This window comes from Pecten maximus, unplaced genomic scaffold (genome assembly GCF_902652985.1).
Source record: "Pecten maximus unplaced genomic scaffold, xPecMax1.1, whole genome shotgun sequence".
In the NCBI taxonomy this organism is placed as follows: Eukaryota; Metazoa; Mollusca; class Bivalvia; order Pectinida; family Pectinidae; genus Pecten; species Pecten maximus.
In genome coordinates this window covers 4,238-16,533 of record NW_022980747.1, presented here as the reverse complement: position 1 = coordinate 16,533, position 12,296 = coordinate 4,238, and the positions used below count along the sequence as shown (strand labels likewise).

At 36.8% G+C, this 12,296-nt stretch overlaps 1 long non-coding RNA gene across 1 annotated transcript; it reads left to right on the top strand.

Moving 5' to 3' along the window:
* Positions 1-827: 827 nt before the first annotated feature.
* Positions 828-9,630, top strand: LOC117319660. The gene is made up of 7 exons (XR_004530786.1): positions 828-858; positions 1,216-1,334; positions 3,444-3,543; positions 3,883-3,988; positions 4,955-5,013; positions 8,554-9,029; positions 9,578-9,630. It is a non-coding gene; the product is annotated as an uncharacterized LOC117319660 (long non-coding RNA).
* Positions 9,631-12,296: the final 2,666 nt, after the last annotated feature.

The following is a 12,296-nucleotide window of genomic DNA, read 5'->3' as shown; positions in this document are numbered from 1 at the left end:
AAGAAGTTGACTTGATACAGCTGAAAAACTGGGCGTGCCTTTTATTTGTTGTGATAAATGATAATGCATCTATTCTCAGTAATGAAGCTTCCGGAAATATGAGGCATGTCTATAGTTTTAAGTGCTGAGGTCAAGTCTAAAAATATCACGTGAAGACTATAAATATAGAAAATCAAATACATGTAATCATCTTCAACTGCCGAGCTGTATCTCATCATTCTTTTTATAGCATGTTGATCAAGATAAAAGATGAACAACAAATGTTGAGAAAGAAATGTATGAAAAGTCCGTCTATCAGGGCTAAGACCCGTTGTTAGTATAATCTGACCGGGTGGGGTGTCCTGCTGGGTGTCTTCGGCAGTTTGCTTCAGTGAGGTAGCACTATAAATCGGCAAAAGTCCGGTCTATCACAAGGAGACTTAACACGAACATACCGCAGCATCCCAAAACACACATACGCACTCACCACACGCATGCATGTCGCACGCACGGGAGGCCGTCCTTAAGTTTTCTCAAATTTCATATGTAGGTTCCCCTTGGTGCCTAGTTATGCATATTGCGTTTTGAGACCAATCGGAAAACAACATGGCCGACAGGCAGCCATCTTGGATTTTGACAATTTAAGTTTGTTATCGCTATTTCTCAGAAAGTACTTAAGGGATCTTTCTCAAATTTTTTATGTAGGTTCCCCTTGGTGCCTGGTTATGCATATTGCGTTTTGAGACCAATCGGAAAACAACATGGCCGACAGGCAGCCATCTTGGATTTTGACAATTGAAGTTTGTTATCGCTATTTCTGAGAAATTACTGAAGGGATCTTTCTCAAATCTCGGAAAGCTGACTGTGCTCACACTAGCGGTATAAATAGCAGTATAATAAATAATTTGAAAGACAATATTACAATGGTTACGATTTCATAGTTTGTAATTAGACAGTAGTATTTTGGTAACAGATTTGGTCTAGGACAAGATAAATTCTTACTACATGACATAATTGTGAAAGGTCATGTCTAGCAATATTGAGAGAAAATAGTACTAGCTGTTTATTTAGTATTTTGTAATGATTACATTTGGGACACATTAATAATTTCAGCACAAGATACAAAATTTTCTGTATAAATGTGACTTTTTTTGGTGAAAATGTGAAGTCTTTTTTTAGATAATATTTAGAATGGTCAAGATTACCAACCCTAATCCATTCAATTTCTGTTTTTAGGGAGCAGTGTAGAGCCAGTCATCAAAGGATCTTTGTCAACAAGGCGATAAAGACCTTAAGGATGGACAGAGTGGCAGTAATCTGTTTATTCCATAAAGCTGTGGTTGCCTGGATCTAAGGTACATACTCCTCTTCACCTATGATAAATATTTTGGGTTAAAATATATTTGCCCCAAATTATTATAAATATTTTATTTTAATTATGAATTATTATAAATGTTTAGATTAGGATATAAACTTTATAATAATAGATAGGAGGGATGATGACTTCAAATTAATGATTATTTAAAGAATGTTTGTTTGCTTTGCATGTTTCTGATAGTTACATGTAGAATATAGTTTTAGTTGAAAAACACTTAACCTATAAGTAAGAGTTTATTTTTTAGGCATTTTTATTAGCTCACCTGGACCGAAGGTCCGGTGAGCTTATGCCATGGTGCGGCGTCCGTCGTCCGTCAACATTTGCTTCAAATCGCTACTAGTCAAAAAGTTCTTATTGGATTTTGACCAAATTTGGTCAGAAACATTCTTGGCGGAAGGGGATCAGATTTTGCATAAATGGTGACTCTGACCCCAAAGGGGCCTGAGGGGCGGGGCCCGATGGGGGAAATTGAGGCAATTCCTTTAAATCGCTACTAGTCATAAAGTTATCAATATATTTGAACCCAATTTGGTCAGAAACATTCTTGGGGGAAGGGGAACAGATTTTGCATAAATGGTGACTTTGACCCCTGAGGGGCCAAATAGGCGGGGCCCCATAGGGGAAATAGAGGAAATTTCTTTAAAGCGCTACTAGTCATAAAGTTATGAAAGGATTTGAACCTAATTTGGTCAGAAACATCATTTGGGGAAGGGGAACAGATTTTGCATAAATGGTGACTCTGACCCCTGACGGGCCAAATGGGCGGGGCCCCATAGGGGAAATAGAGGAAATTTCTTTAAAGCACTACTAGTCATAAAGTTATGAAAGGATTTGAACCTAATTTGGTCAGAAACAGCATTTGGGGAAGGGGAACAGATTTTGCATAAATGGTGACTCTGACCCCCGGGGGGCCAAAGGAGCGGGGCCCCATATGGGAAATAGAGGTAATTCCTTTAAATCGCTACTAGTCATAAAGTTATGAATGGATTTGAACCCAATTTGTTCAGAAACATCATTGGGGGAAGGGGAACAGATTTTGCATAAATGGTGACTCTGACCCCTGACGGGCCAAATGGGCGGGGCCCCATAGGGGAAATAGAGGTAATTCCTTTAAATCGCTACTAGTCATACAGTTATGAATGGATTTGAACCCAATTTGTTCAGAAACATCATTGGGGGAAGGGGAACAGATTTTGCATAAATGGTGACTGACCCCCAAGGGGCCAAAGGGGCAGGGCCTAATGGGGAAATAGAGGACATTTCTTTAAATCGCTACTAGTAATAAAGTTATGAATGGATGTTCTAAAATCAATTCTTGAGGTCTTTCAGACCCTTAGAGAGTCTTGACTTCGTTATTTCTTTAAAGCAGTTGGGATCCCCACACCATAACCATATATAGCATTGTTTGAGATAGACAAATAAAACGAATTGAACATGAACATGAACATTATTTTGACATTTAGTCTAATCCAACCAGGTGAGCGATTCAGGCCCCATGGGCCTCTTGGTTCAAAGAGCAATATTATCATAACCTTTCTTGCAGCAACAGATTATGATAGATATTAGATTATGGAAGAATAAAGACATTACCATACCATATATAGAAACAAAAATAACTTGTTACCATGTAAAAGGGAGTTATCTCCCCGTAATCTCATTTTTGTGCATTTTATAACATTTTCTTGGGAGTCATATCCAAATATTCTGTGCTCACAGGGGGGATAACTCTTACAAGCAGTATTTAAATGTAGGACAAATCTTCTGTTTGATTGAAAATGTTTTTTCTCTGGAGGTAGCATTTTGTGAATTTCATATCCAACAAATGCTGTACAGATTAACTTGTTTCTGTTTACAAAACTAAATCTCCAGTTAAGTTTAGCAGTTTTTGTCCTGTATTTTACTTTGGCAATTCCTGTGAAATTGGTGATTTAAGTGGCTTTCAGAAAGATTTTCCTCTGCCCAATGAAGATTACGTTTTAAAAGTCTTATAAAACAATTTGATGAACTGTTGAGTGCAATGCTATAATAATTGTCAATGTGTCGTTGAGTTGGTTTGTATTGTTAAAATTACCATTTCTAATTCCAGCCATCAGGCTGATGGATAGGTCCAGAGCAAGCCCAAGCACCTGGATGTGGTGCTGGAGCCCCTGTCGGTCTCCGAAAGCTAACTGCTTTGCACACTTGATGTAAGTAGTATACATACAATTAAGGAAATCTATTTTTTTAGTCCATGTTAGAGTGAGGAACAGTTATACAATGCCATGTGTAATGTTTCTATTTGATACTGATTATATGGTGATTGATCTCATTAAACATCAAACTTCGGCAAGTAATAACTGTTTCTGTAATAGTATACATTTTAGCAACGAGTTACATTATTTTAAGGTGTAAATGGCTCTTTGTTCTTGCATTGTTTCATTCATATTATTTAGAAATGAAAATCAAAATTAGCCATGTACTGAATTGTTAAATGGTGGAATTGTTTTGATGTTATTGATGTGAGCACAGTAAAATTCTTGTTCCAGATTCAGTGTGGGGCAGTCCAATAGGATCAGGTCACCAAGATCCTACGGGTGGGACATAGTGGCAGGACTATAGTCTCCGTAGAGCAGGGCATGTCCATATGGCAAGGTAAGGCTCTAATGAAATATTGTAGTAGAATTATACACAGCAAATTAAATCCTAGTTTCCATTTCATACAAGTTACCTAGTTGAGGTATAGCCATCTTTTAAGATTGTTCAGTTTGAATTGGTTAGTATGTGGATGTTTGTTATCAAGTTTATATTTGGTGTGGCTGTTCGTTACCAAGTTTATATTTGGTGTGGCTGTTCGCTCTCCAGTTAATATTTGGTGTGGCTGTCTGTTATCCAATTAATATATGGTGTGGCTGTTCGTTATCCAATTAATATTTGGTGTGGCTGTCTGTTATCCAATTAATATTTGGTGTGGCTGTTCGTTATCCAGTTAATATTTGGTGTGGCTGTTCGTTACCAAGTTTATATTTGGTGTGGCTGTTCGCTCTCCAGTTAATATTTGGTGTGGCTGTCTGTTATCCAGTTAATATTTGATGTGGCTGTTCGCTCTCCAGTTAATATTTGGTGTGGCTGATCGCTATCCAGTTAATATTTAATGTGGCTGTTTGTTATCCAGTTAGTATTTGGTGTGGCTGTCTGTTATCCAGTTAATATTTGATGTGGCTGTCCTGTTAATATTGTCCTGGGTGTGGCTGTCGGATATCTTAATATTGTCCTGGGTGTGTCTATAGGATATCTTGTTAATATTGCCATGGCTGTATGTTGTCCAGTTAATATTACCCTAGACGACTTGCTATCATTATTTCTTTGATTTTGACAATTGAAGGACTGGTGTCATACGTTTCAAACTTCGCCTGTAGGTTCCCTTTGAATATTGAGTCTGATGAGGAAAATACAATTGTTGATTTTGTCAGTTGAAGTTTGTTACAACTTTATTCCATGAAGATTTTGATCAAATGATTAGTAAACAAAGAGAAAAGCATAGTAGTTAGTAGTTTGCCTTTGTTCTCATGACCAGCCTTTACTACTCTGTGCTAATTTCAGTTTTATTTCTCTCAACAGTAAGATGTGCGAGATCCACGCTTTGGCTGCATCACAAGCATGAGTGCCATGTCCTTCAGGTAAGGCTTAGACAGTAAGATCTAGATAAAAATAGAGGTATTTTAAGTTTTAAGTATTTTGAAGTTTTTATGCTGCTGTGTCGATACTAATGAGGATACAACTTATTTATGATCCTTATGACAAGACCTTTCTATTGGTACTACATTTGCTGACCTTTGACCTACTTTTTAAAAACTTTTAACCTTGGCCACATGATACCATATTTTTCTGGGTATTTCCCCATTTTTTTGGAAATAAACTCGTCCTCCATTTTTTATAGCCTGTACAATATACAAACCATAGACGATATCAATACTATCGATGAAGCTTGTGTATAAGTCTACCATAATAGTGCCAGTCATGCTAGTAAACAGATATAGGTGTTCTGTAAAATATTTCTTGGTGCCTTGTGCTACTTGTGTGAAAATAGAACATAAATGAAAAAGAATGGTTCATATATTTCTATTTGTCTGTGACTGAACATGTTTTCTGAACCTTGTAATTTTTTTTTACAATTTTACTCGTCATCTGTAATTTGTTATCGGAAGATCTGAATGGAATAAAATTGTTTGGTCATAGATCATCAATGTAGCGAGCTATCTTCTTTATTTCTAAGATGGCGCCCAAAATTTCTCCTCATTTTCAGTGCACTAACCAGCCCCCTGGGCTTATACACAGTAAATACGGTATTATTGACTATGAGATTGGCCTTTCATATTTGATGTTTTCCTTGTGACAAGACATTTCCATTGGTGCTACATTGATGTACCTGCTGACTTTGATCTGACCTTTGACCTACTTTTAAAAATTGAATTCTCAATTTCAACCTACATTTCTTCTGATAACACTTGTGAATTTTGATAGTTGGATTTTTATACCACTATATCTGACAGGTAACTTGATGAATATTTCTAAATATTTATATGTAGGGTCTTTTTGCTTCATAATTGTACATGTTAATTAATTATGGCCCTTTGCAGGTTTATTAGCTTACCTGAGCCCAAAGGCTCATGCGAGTTATTGTCATGGAGTAGCATCCATCGTCTGCCATCTTTAAAATCATTTTATCTTTTAACTCGAATATTCTTAGCTTCATAGTAAAAAGATTTAGTATGAATGTTCAAGTGACATTTCCTAACAATACAGTTATTTTATTATATGGAATAGAATATCTAGAAAGTAGTGGATTAGGATGACTAATTACTTAATTTCAAGTGTACTATTGACATGAAACCAGAAGCTATTTTAGAGAAGTAATAATATTTGTAATCAAGCTTTGGTTTATCAAATTAGTAGCTGTAAATTTCTGAAATTAATTCTCATATTTGGGTATGGATACTGTCAGAACATGTACACCCAGAAAACTAAAATCCGTGTGTAGATCAATTTTCTACTTATTATAGTGCATGTAAACTTCTTATACTGAAAAGTTACTTTCTTTCGCAATAGTTGTAACCTTATACTCGCAGAGAAACTGCAGATAAAGACAGAATTATGTTCACACAGAAAACAGATAAAGACTGAACAATATCAAAAATTATTTGTTTTTAATGAAAATATACTGAGTCACAAAAGTGCATGGAGCTAGAATTTGTATCAGGGTTAGCAAAAAAATTTTTACAAACCTGAATTTTAAACACATTGAAACAGTTTTTTTTTTTAAATTAGAAAATTTAAATTCAAATCTACATGTAATGTCTTGTCTTAGTTAGGTTAAGAGCAATAATTACCTAATCAGGTGAGCATTTAGACTTATAGGCCTCTTGTTAACATTGAACCTTGTGAGCATAATTGCATGAATGTGAATAGATTTCTATGAAATTTGGTATGCTGTAAGCTTCACAACATCTTGAGTTATTTCAACATTGGGTTGCAATAGTTACAGCCCTTTGCAGTTTAAATCAAGGGTTGTGAGTGTTAGTCCAGTAGCATACCTTGATGAAGTTAAATAAGACAAATGACCTTGGCCCATACAGGTACCTTCAAGGTCACAAGGGTCATATATATACAGTCAAACCTGTGTATAGTGGATACCTGTCCATAATTGACAGTGCAAAGAACCCCCTATGAAAATCATGTAAATATGTTTATAGTTGACACAATTATAATGGTGACAGTAGACAATTATTTTATTTATGCAAATTTGAATGGATGCAACTAGCAAGTACATAGTTTAAATTGTCAGCCACCACTTTCTTTGGGTATAGTATATATTAAGGAAAAAGTTAGATCCGGATTCAAGTATATTTTTTCTTTCTTCAATGAATGTTATGTACAAATAAAATTACTACATGGATTTCGGAAAATATATCTGTAATGATTAATAAACTCTGAGAAGTCATAATCATTATAGAGATATGCACTTTTTTCATGTTTTTTATTGATGGTTTTTTGGTACATAATGAACCTTGTGTATGTTAAATTATAAAAAAAGATATTTCAAATATCATAACAAAATATCAAAATTGAAATTTTGTGTTGGATGGATCTTGAAAATTAAATAATAATTTCTGTTATCTTGTTTTGTTAGTGTTTAAATAGAAAGTCAGGAGATATATACAGTAAACGGTAATGAAACTATTCCTGCTTGGTTCCTAATTTAACTCATTAAACAAAGTAATCCTCTATATAAAGGATACCTTTCTATAAAAAAAAAACACTTTTTCCATTGTCCCTTGGGTGTCCATTATACTTAGGTTTGACTGTATGTTAAATATTGGTTTCTAAGCAGACAGTGTCTTTATGCTCACATATAGACCGAGCATATAGACAAGATCTCGGGTGACTAATAAGGCCTCTGGGTATCGTTTCATAAAGCTTCGTTACAAATTTTTGCTTAAGTCAGATTTACAAATTACTAAGCATTTCACAAACCATATCCACCGCATCGCAACTTACGAAAACAAGCATGCCCTATGGAATAGAAAATGACGTCTTCCTCAATAACAAATCAGCATAAGAGAACTACTATGCCTTGTGCGATTGTTTTGAGGTGGAAACTGGGTTTTGAATGAGGAGGGATGCCGGCAAAATAGACATTGTCATGAAACTACTTGTACGCATATTTGCAGGCTGTGCCAACAGTTAATATATTTTAAGAACATTCAGTATATCTATGGGCATTGAGCAAAATCTGTGAAAATTGTGTTGTTACTGTTATTTTACCGTATAACAAACAATATGAAATAGAAAATTGTAAAGAAAATTTGATCTATCAATAATACGGTTGTTTTGATGGAACAAAATAAAGTTCATAGTCTGTGTACGGGACTCTGGAATAGGACCGGCGTACAATTTTAACCTAATAAATGTCGTCCTTGTATACCTCCAAGTTAGAGAGTGGTATATTTTTACCAAGAGAACATATGGTTTTGACGCAAGATATGAAAAAAGTTATGAACACTTTTGTGAAACGCACTTATAAGAACTTTGTAAGTTTTGCGTAACTTTTTCGTAAATACCTGCAAACGTTTGTAAGTTACGAAGCTTTGTGAAACGATACCCTGGACATTTGTTTTATTTTCAAGATTTGAAAATAACATTGAGAATGTTATTTGCAGGGGAATGTCTAACGTCAGGACATTCACCGGGTCAGGGTTCCAAAGGGAGCGTGATCTCACTCTGGATAGATGACATAGCAATGGGGATCTTTGTTATCTCAAGATGGTTCATTCATTTCTCAATTCGTTCCGTCCCTTCCTTGACAATGTTTAACTCATGGCACAGACATGAATCTGGTACAAGTTAAGCAATACAGCATCATGATTGGAGCGCCAGGTCTGTGTGGTCCAGGCCTGGTAATCCAATGGACCACCATGTGTCAGACTGTTATTGCTTGTAAATCTTGTATAGGGTGATTGTTTGTGTCTTGAGTTGAATACTTGGAGAGGAATGGACGGATCTAGTTGAGACTTGAATTAGCCATCTTGTGATTTCCGATATCTTTATTGCTTTGAAGTCTATTTGGAGTCAAGGTTGCGTAAACTTGAAGAATCCTGGCTATAAGGATGGACTGCCATGCCCCACCAAACCTCAGGTGTGTATTGCAACATAACGATCAATACAAGGTCAAAATAAAAACTTTGTTTGCCCTCAACAGACTGACCAACAAAAACGGGCCAAAATTTGTTTCATTTCAAATACGGGATTAAAATACAAAGATAAAGAAGAAGAAAATCGGGACCTGAGAATTTATATCAAATAAGTGATATGCAAATAATTGGGCTCCTCTGTATTAGCGTTTTAAAAAAGTTTTTAGTAAAGTCCCTGGGCCAAAAAATGTATTCCCATGTACCTGTCCAAATAGGAAACTGGCAATCCTCCCGTGTCAACTTTTGTAAGACCAATCCCTCACTTCAAAAAGAATGACGCCACACATTATAACAAATATCCAATATATTTTGTGCAGTTTCAGAGAAAAATAAACTCAACATCTTGCTAGCTCTTATTCTCTTATATTAATTTGAGGACATTTCTTGGAAAGGATAAGTGCATTGTTAGCAGTAATCATACAGTGTATGTAATATTTACAGTGGTTCCCATTTACTGGGGTTGATCTAATAAAAGCTATTATATCTATTCCAGACGGGATCGGACGGGAACGGACGGGACCCAGACCATCTTTTTCTCTTTTTTTTTCCTTTTTTAGCTCACCTAGCCCGAAGTCATAGTCATAGTCATAAAGTATTGAAGGGATTTTCACAAAATTTGGTCAGGAACATCCTTGGGGGAAGGGGAACAGAGTTTGTATACATTTTTACTCTGAACCTCCAGGGGCCTGAGGGGTGGGGCCAAATAGGGGAAATAGGGTTACTCCTTTAAATCGCTACTAGTCATAAAGTTATGAATGAATTTGAACCAAATTTGGTCAGGAAAATCCTTGGCAGAAGGTGAACAGAGTTTGTATAAATTTTTACTCTGAACCCCCAGGGGCCTGAGGGGCGGGGGAAATAGGGTTACTTCTTTAAATCGCTACTAGTCATAAAGTTATGAATGAATTTGAACCAAATTTGGTCAGTAACATCCTTGGCAGAAGGTGAACAGAGTTTGTATACATTTTTACTCTGAACCCCCAGGGGCCTGAGGGGCGGGGCCAAATAGGGGAAATAGGGTTACTCCTTTAAATCGCTACTAGTCATAAAGTTATGAATGAATTTGAACCAAATTTGGTCAGGAACATTCTTGGCAGAAGGTGAACAGAGTTTGTATAAATTTTTACTCTGAACCCCCAGGGGCCTGAGGGGCGGGGTCAAATAGGGGAAATATGGTTACTCCTTTAAATCGCTACTAGTCATAATGTTATGAATGAATTTGAACCAAATTTGGTCAGTAACATCCTTGGCAGAAAGGAAACAGAGTTTGTATACATTTTTACTCTGAACCTCCAGGGGCCTGAGGGGCGGGGCCAAATAGGGGAAATAGGGTTACTTCTTTAAATCGCTACTAGTCATAAAGTTATGAATGAATTTGAACCAAATTTGGTCAGTAACATCCTTGGCAGAAGGTGAACAGAGTTTGTATAAATTTTTACTCTGAACCCCCAGGGGCCTGAGGGGCGGGGCCAAATAGGGGAAATAGGGTTACGCCTTTAAATCGCTACTAGTCATAAAGTTATGAATGAATTTGAACCAAATTTGGTCAGGAACATTCTTGGCAGAAGGTGAACAGAGTTTGTATAAATTTTTACTCTGAACCCCCAGGGGCCTGAGGGGCGGGGTCAAATAGGGGAAATAGGGTTACTCCTTTAAATCGCTACTAGTCATAATGTTATGAATGAATTTGAACCAAATTTGGTCAGTAACATCCTTGGCAGAAAGGAAACAGAGTTTGTATACATTTTTACTCTGAACCCCCAGGGGCCTGAGGGGCGGGGCCAAATAGGGGAAATAGGGTTACTCCTTTAAATCGCTACTAGTCATAAAGTTGTTAATGAATTTGAACCAAATTTGGTCAGGAACATCCTTGGGGGAAGAGGAACAGAGTTTGTTTAAATCTTTATTCTCAACCCCCAGGGGCCCGAGGGGCGGGGCCAAATAGGGGAAATAGGGTTACTCCTTTAAATCGCTACTAGTCCTAAAGTATTGAATAGCTTTTCACCAAATTTGGTCAGGAACATCCTTGAGGGGAGGGGGAACAGAGTTTATATGAATTTTTACTCTGTACCCCTAGGGGCCTAAGGGGCGGGGCCAAGTAGGGGACATAGAGATTAGTCTTTTAATTGCTACTAGTCATAAAGTTTTAAATGGATTTTAACCAAATATGGTCAGGAATATTCATTGGAGAAGGGGAACCGAGTTGGTATAAATTTTTACTCTGAATCCCCAGGGGACTGAGGAGTGGGGTCCGATAGGGAAAATAGGGGTAAATCCTTTAAATCGCTATTAATTATTAAGTTACGAATGGATTTTAACTAAATTTGGTCAGGAACATCCAGAGAGGAAGGGGGGAAAGAGTTTATATAAATATTGAGGGGCCTGAGGGGCGGGGCCAAATAGGGGAAATAGAGATTAGTCTTTAAATTGCTATTTGCCATAAAGTTTTAAATGGATTTTAACCAAATTTGGTCAAGAACATCCTTGGGAGAAGGGGAACCGAGTTTGGATAAATTTTTACTCTGTACCCTCAGGGGCCTGAGGGGCGGGGCCAAATAGGGAAATAGGGGTTTATCCTTTAAATCGCTATTTTTCATAAAGTTATGAATGGATTTGAACCAAAATTTGGTCTGGAATATCCTTAGGGGAAGGGGGAAAGAGAGTTTATATAAATATTGACTCTGACCCCCAAGGGGCCTGAAGGGAGGGGCCAAATAGGGGAAATAGAGATTTGAGTTTTAAATGGATTTGAACCCAATTTGGTCAGAAACATCCATGGTGATGGGGGAACAGATTTTGCATAAATGGTTACTGTGACCCTCAATCCCATAACTATGTATAGTATCGCTGGGCATTAAGGGATAAACACAATTCTTATGTAAAAAATAGGCCAAAGGGTTTTCCCCACCCTAAGGGACTTAGTTTCTTTAAACACCATTATGGTGTAAAAATAATCCATATGGTCTTTCAGAGAGTACATTTTTGTATATGTATTAAGAAATTGAACATGAACATTATTTTGACATTTGGTCAAATACAACCAGGTGAGCGATACAGGCCCCATGGGCCTCTTTTTTTCTGTTTCAGGTGGTTCTGTTGAGGAGGCCTCCCCGTGGCAGAACTGGTAACAGCTTAAAGTATTTATCTGCAAATAAGCCCATGCCAAAAAATTAGCCATTCCCCCACCAAATCATTTTTGCAGAATCATTGAT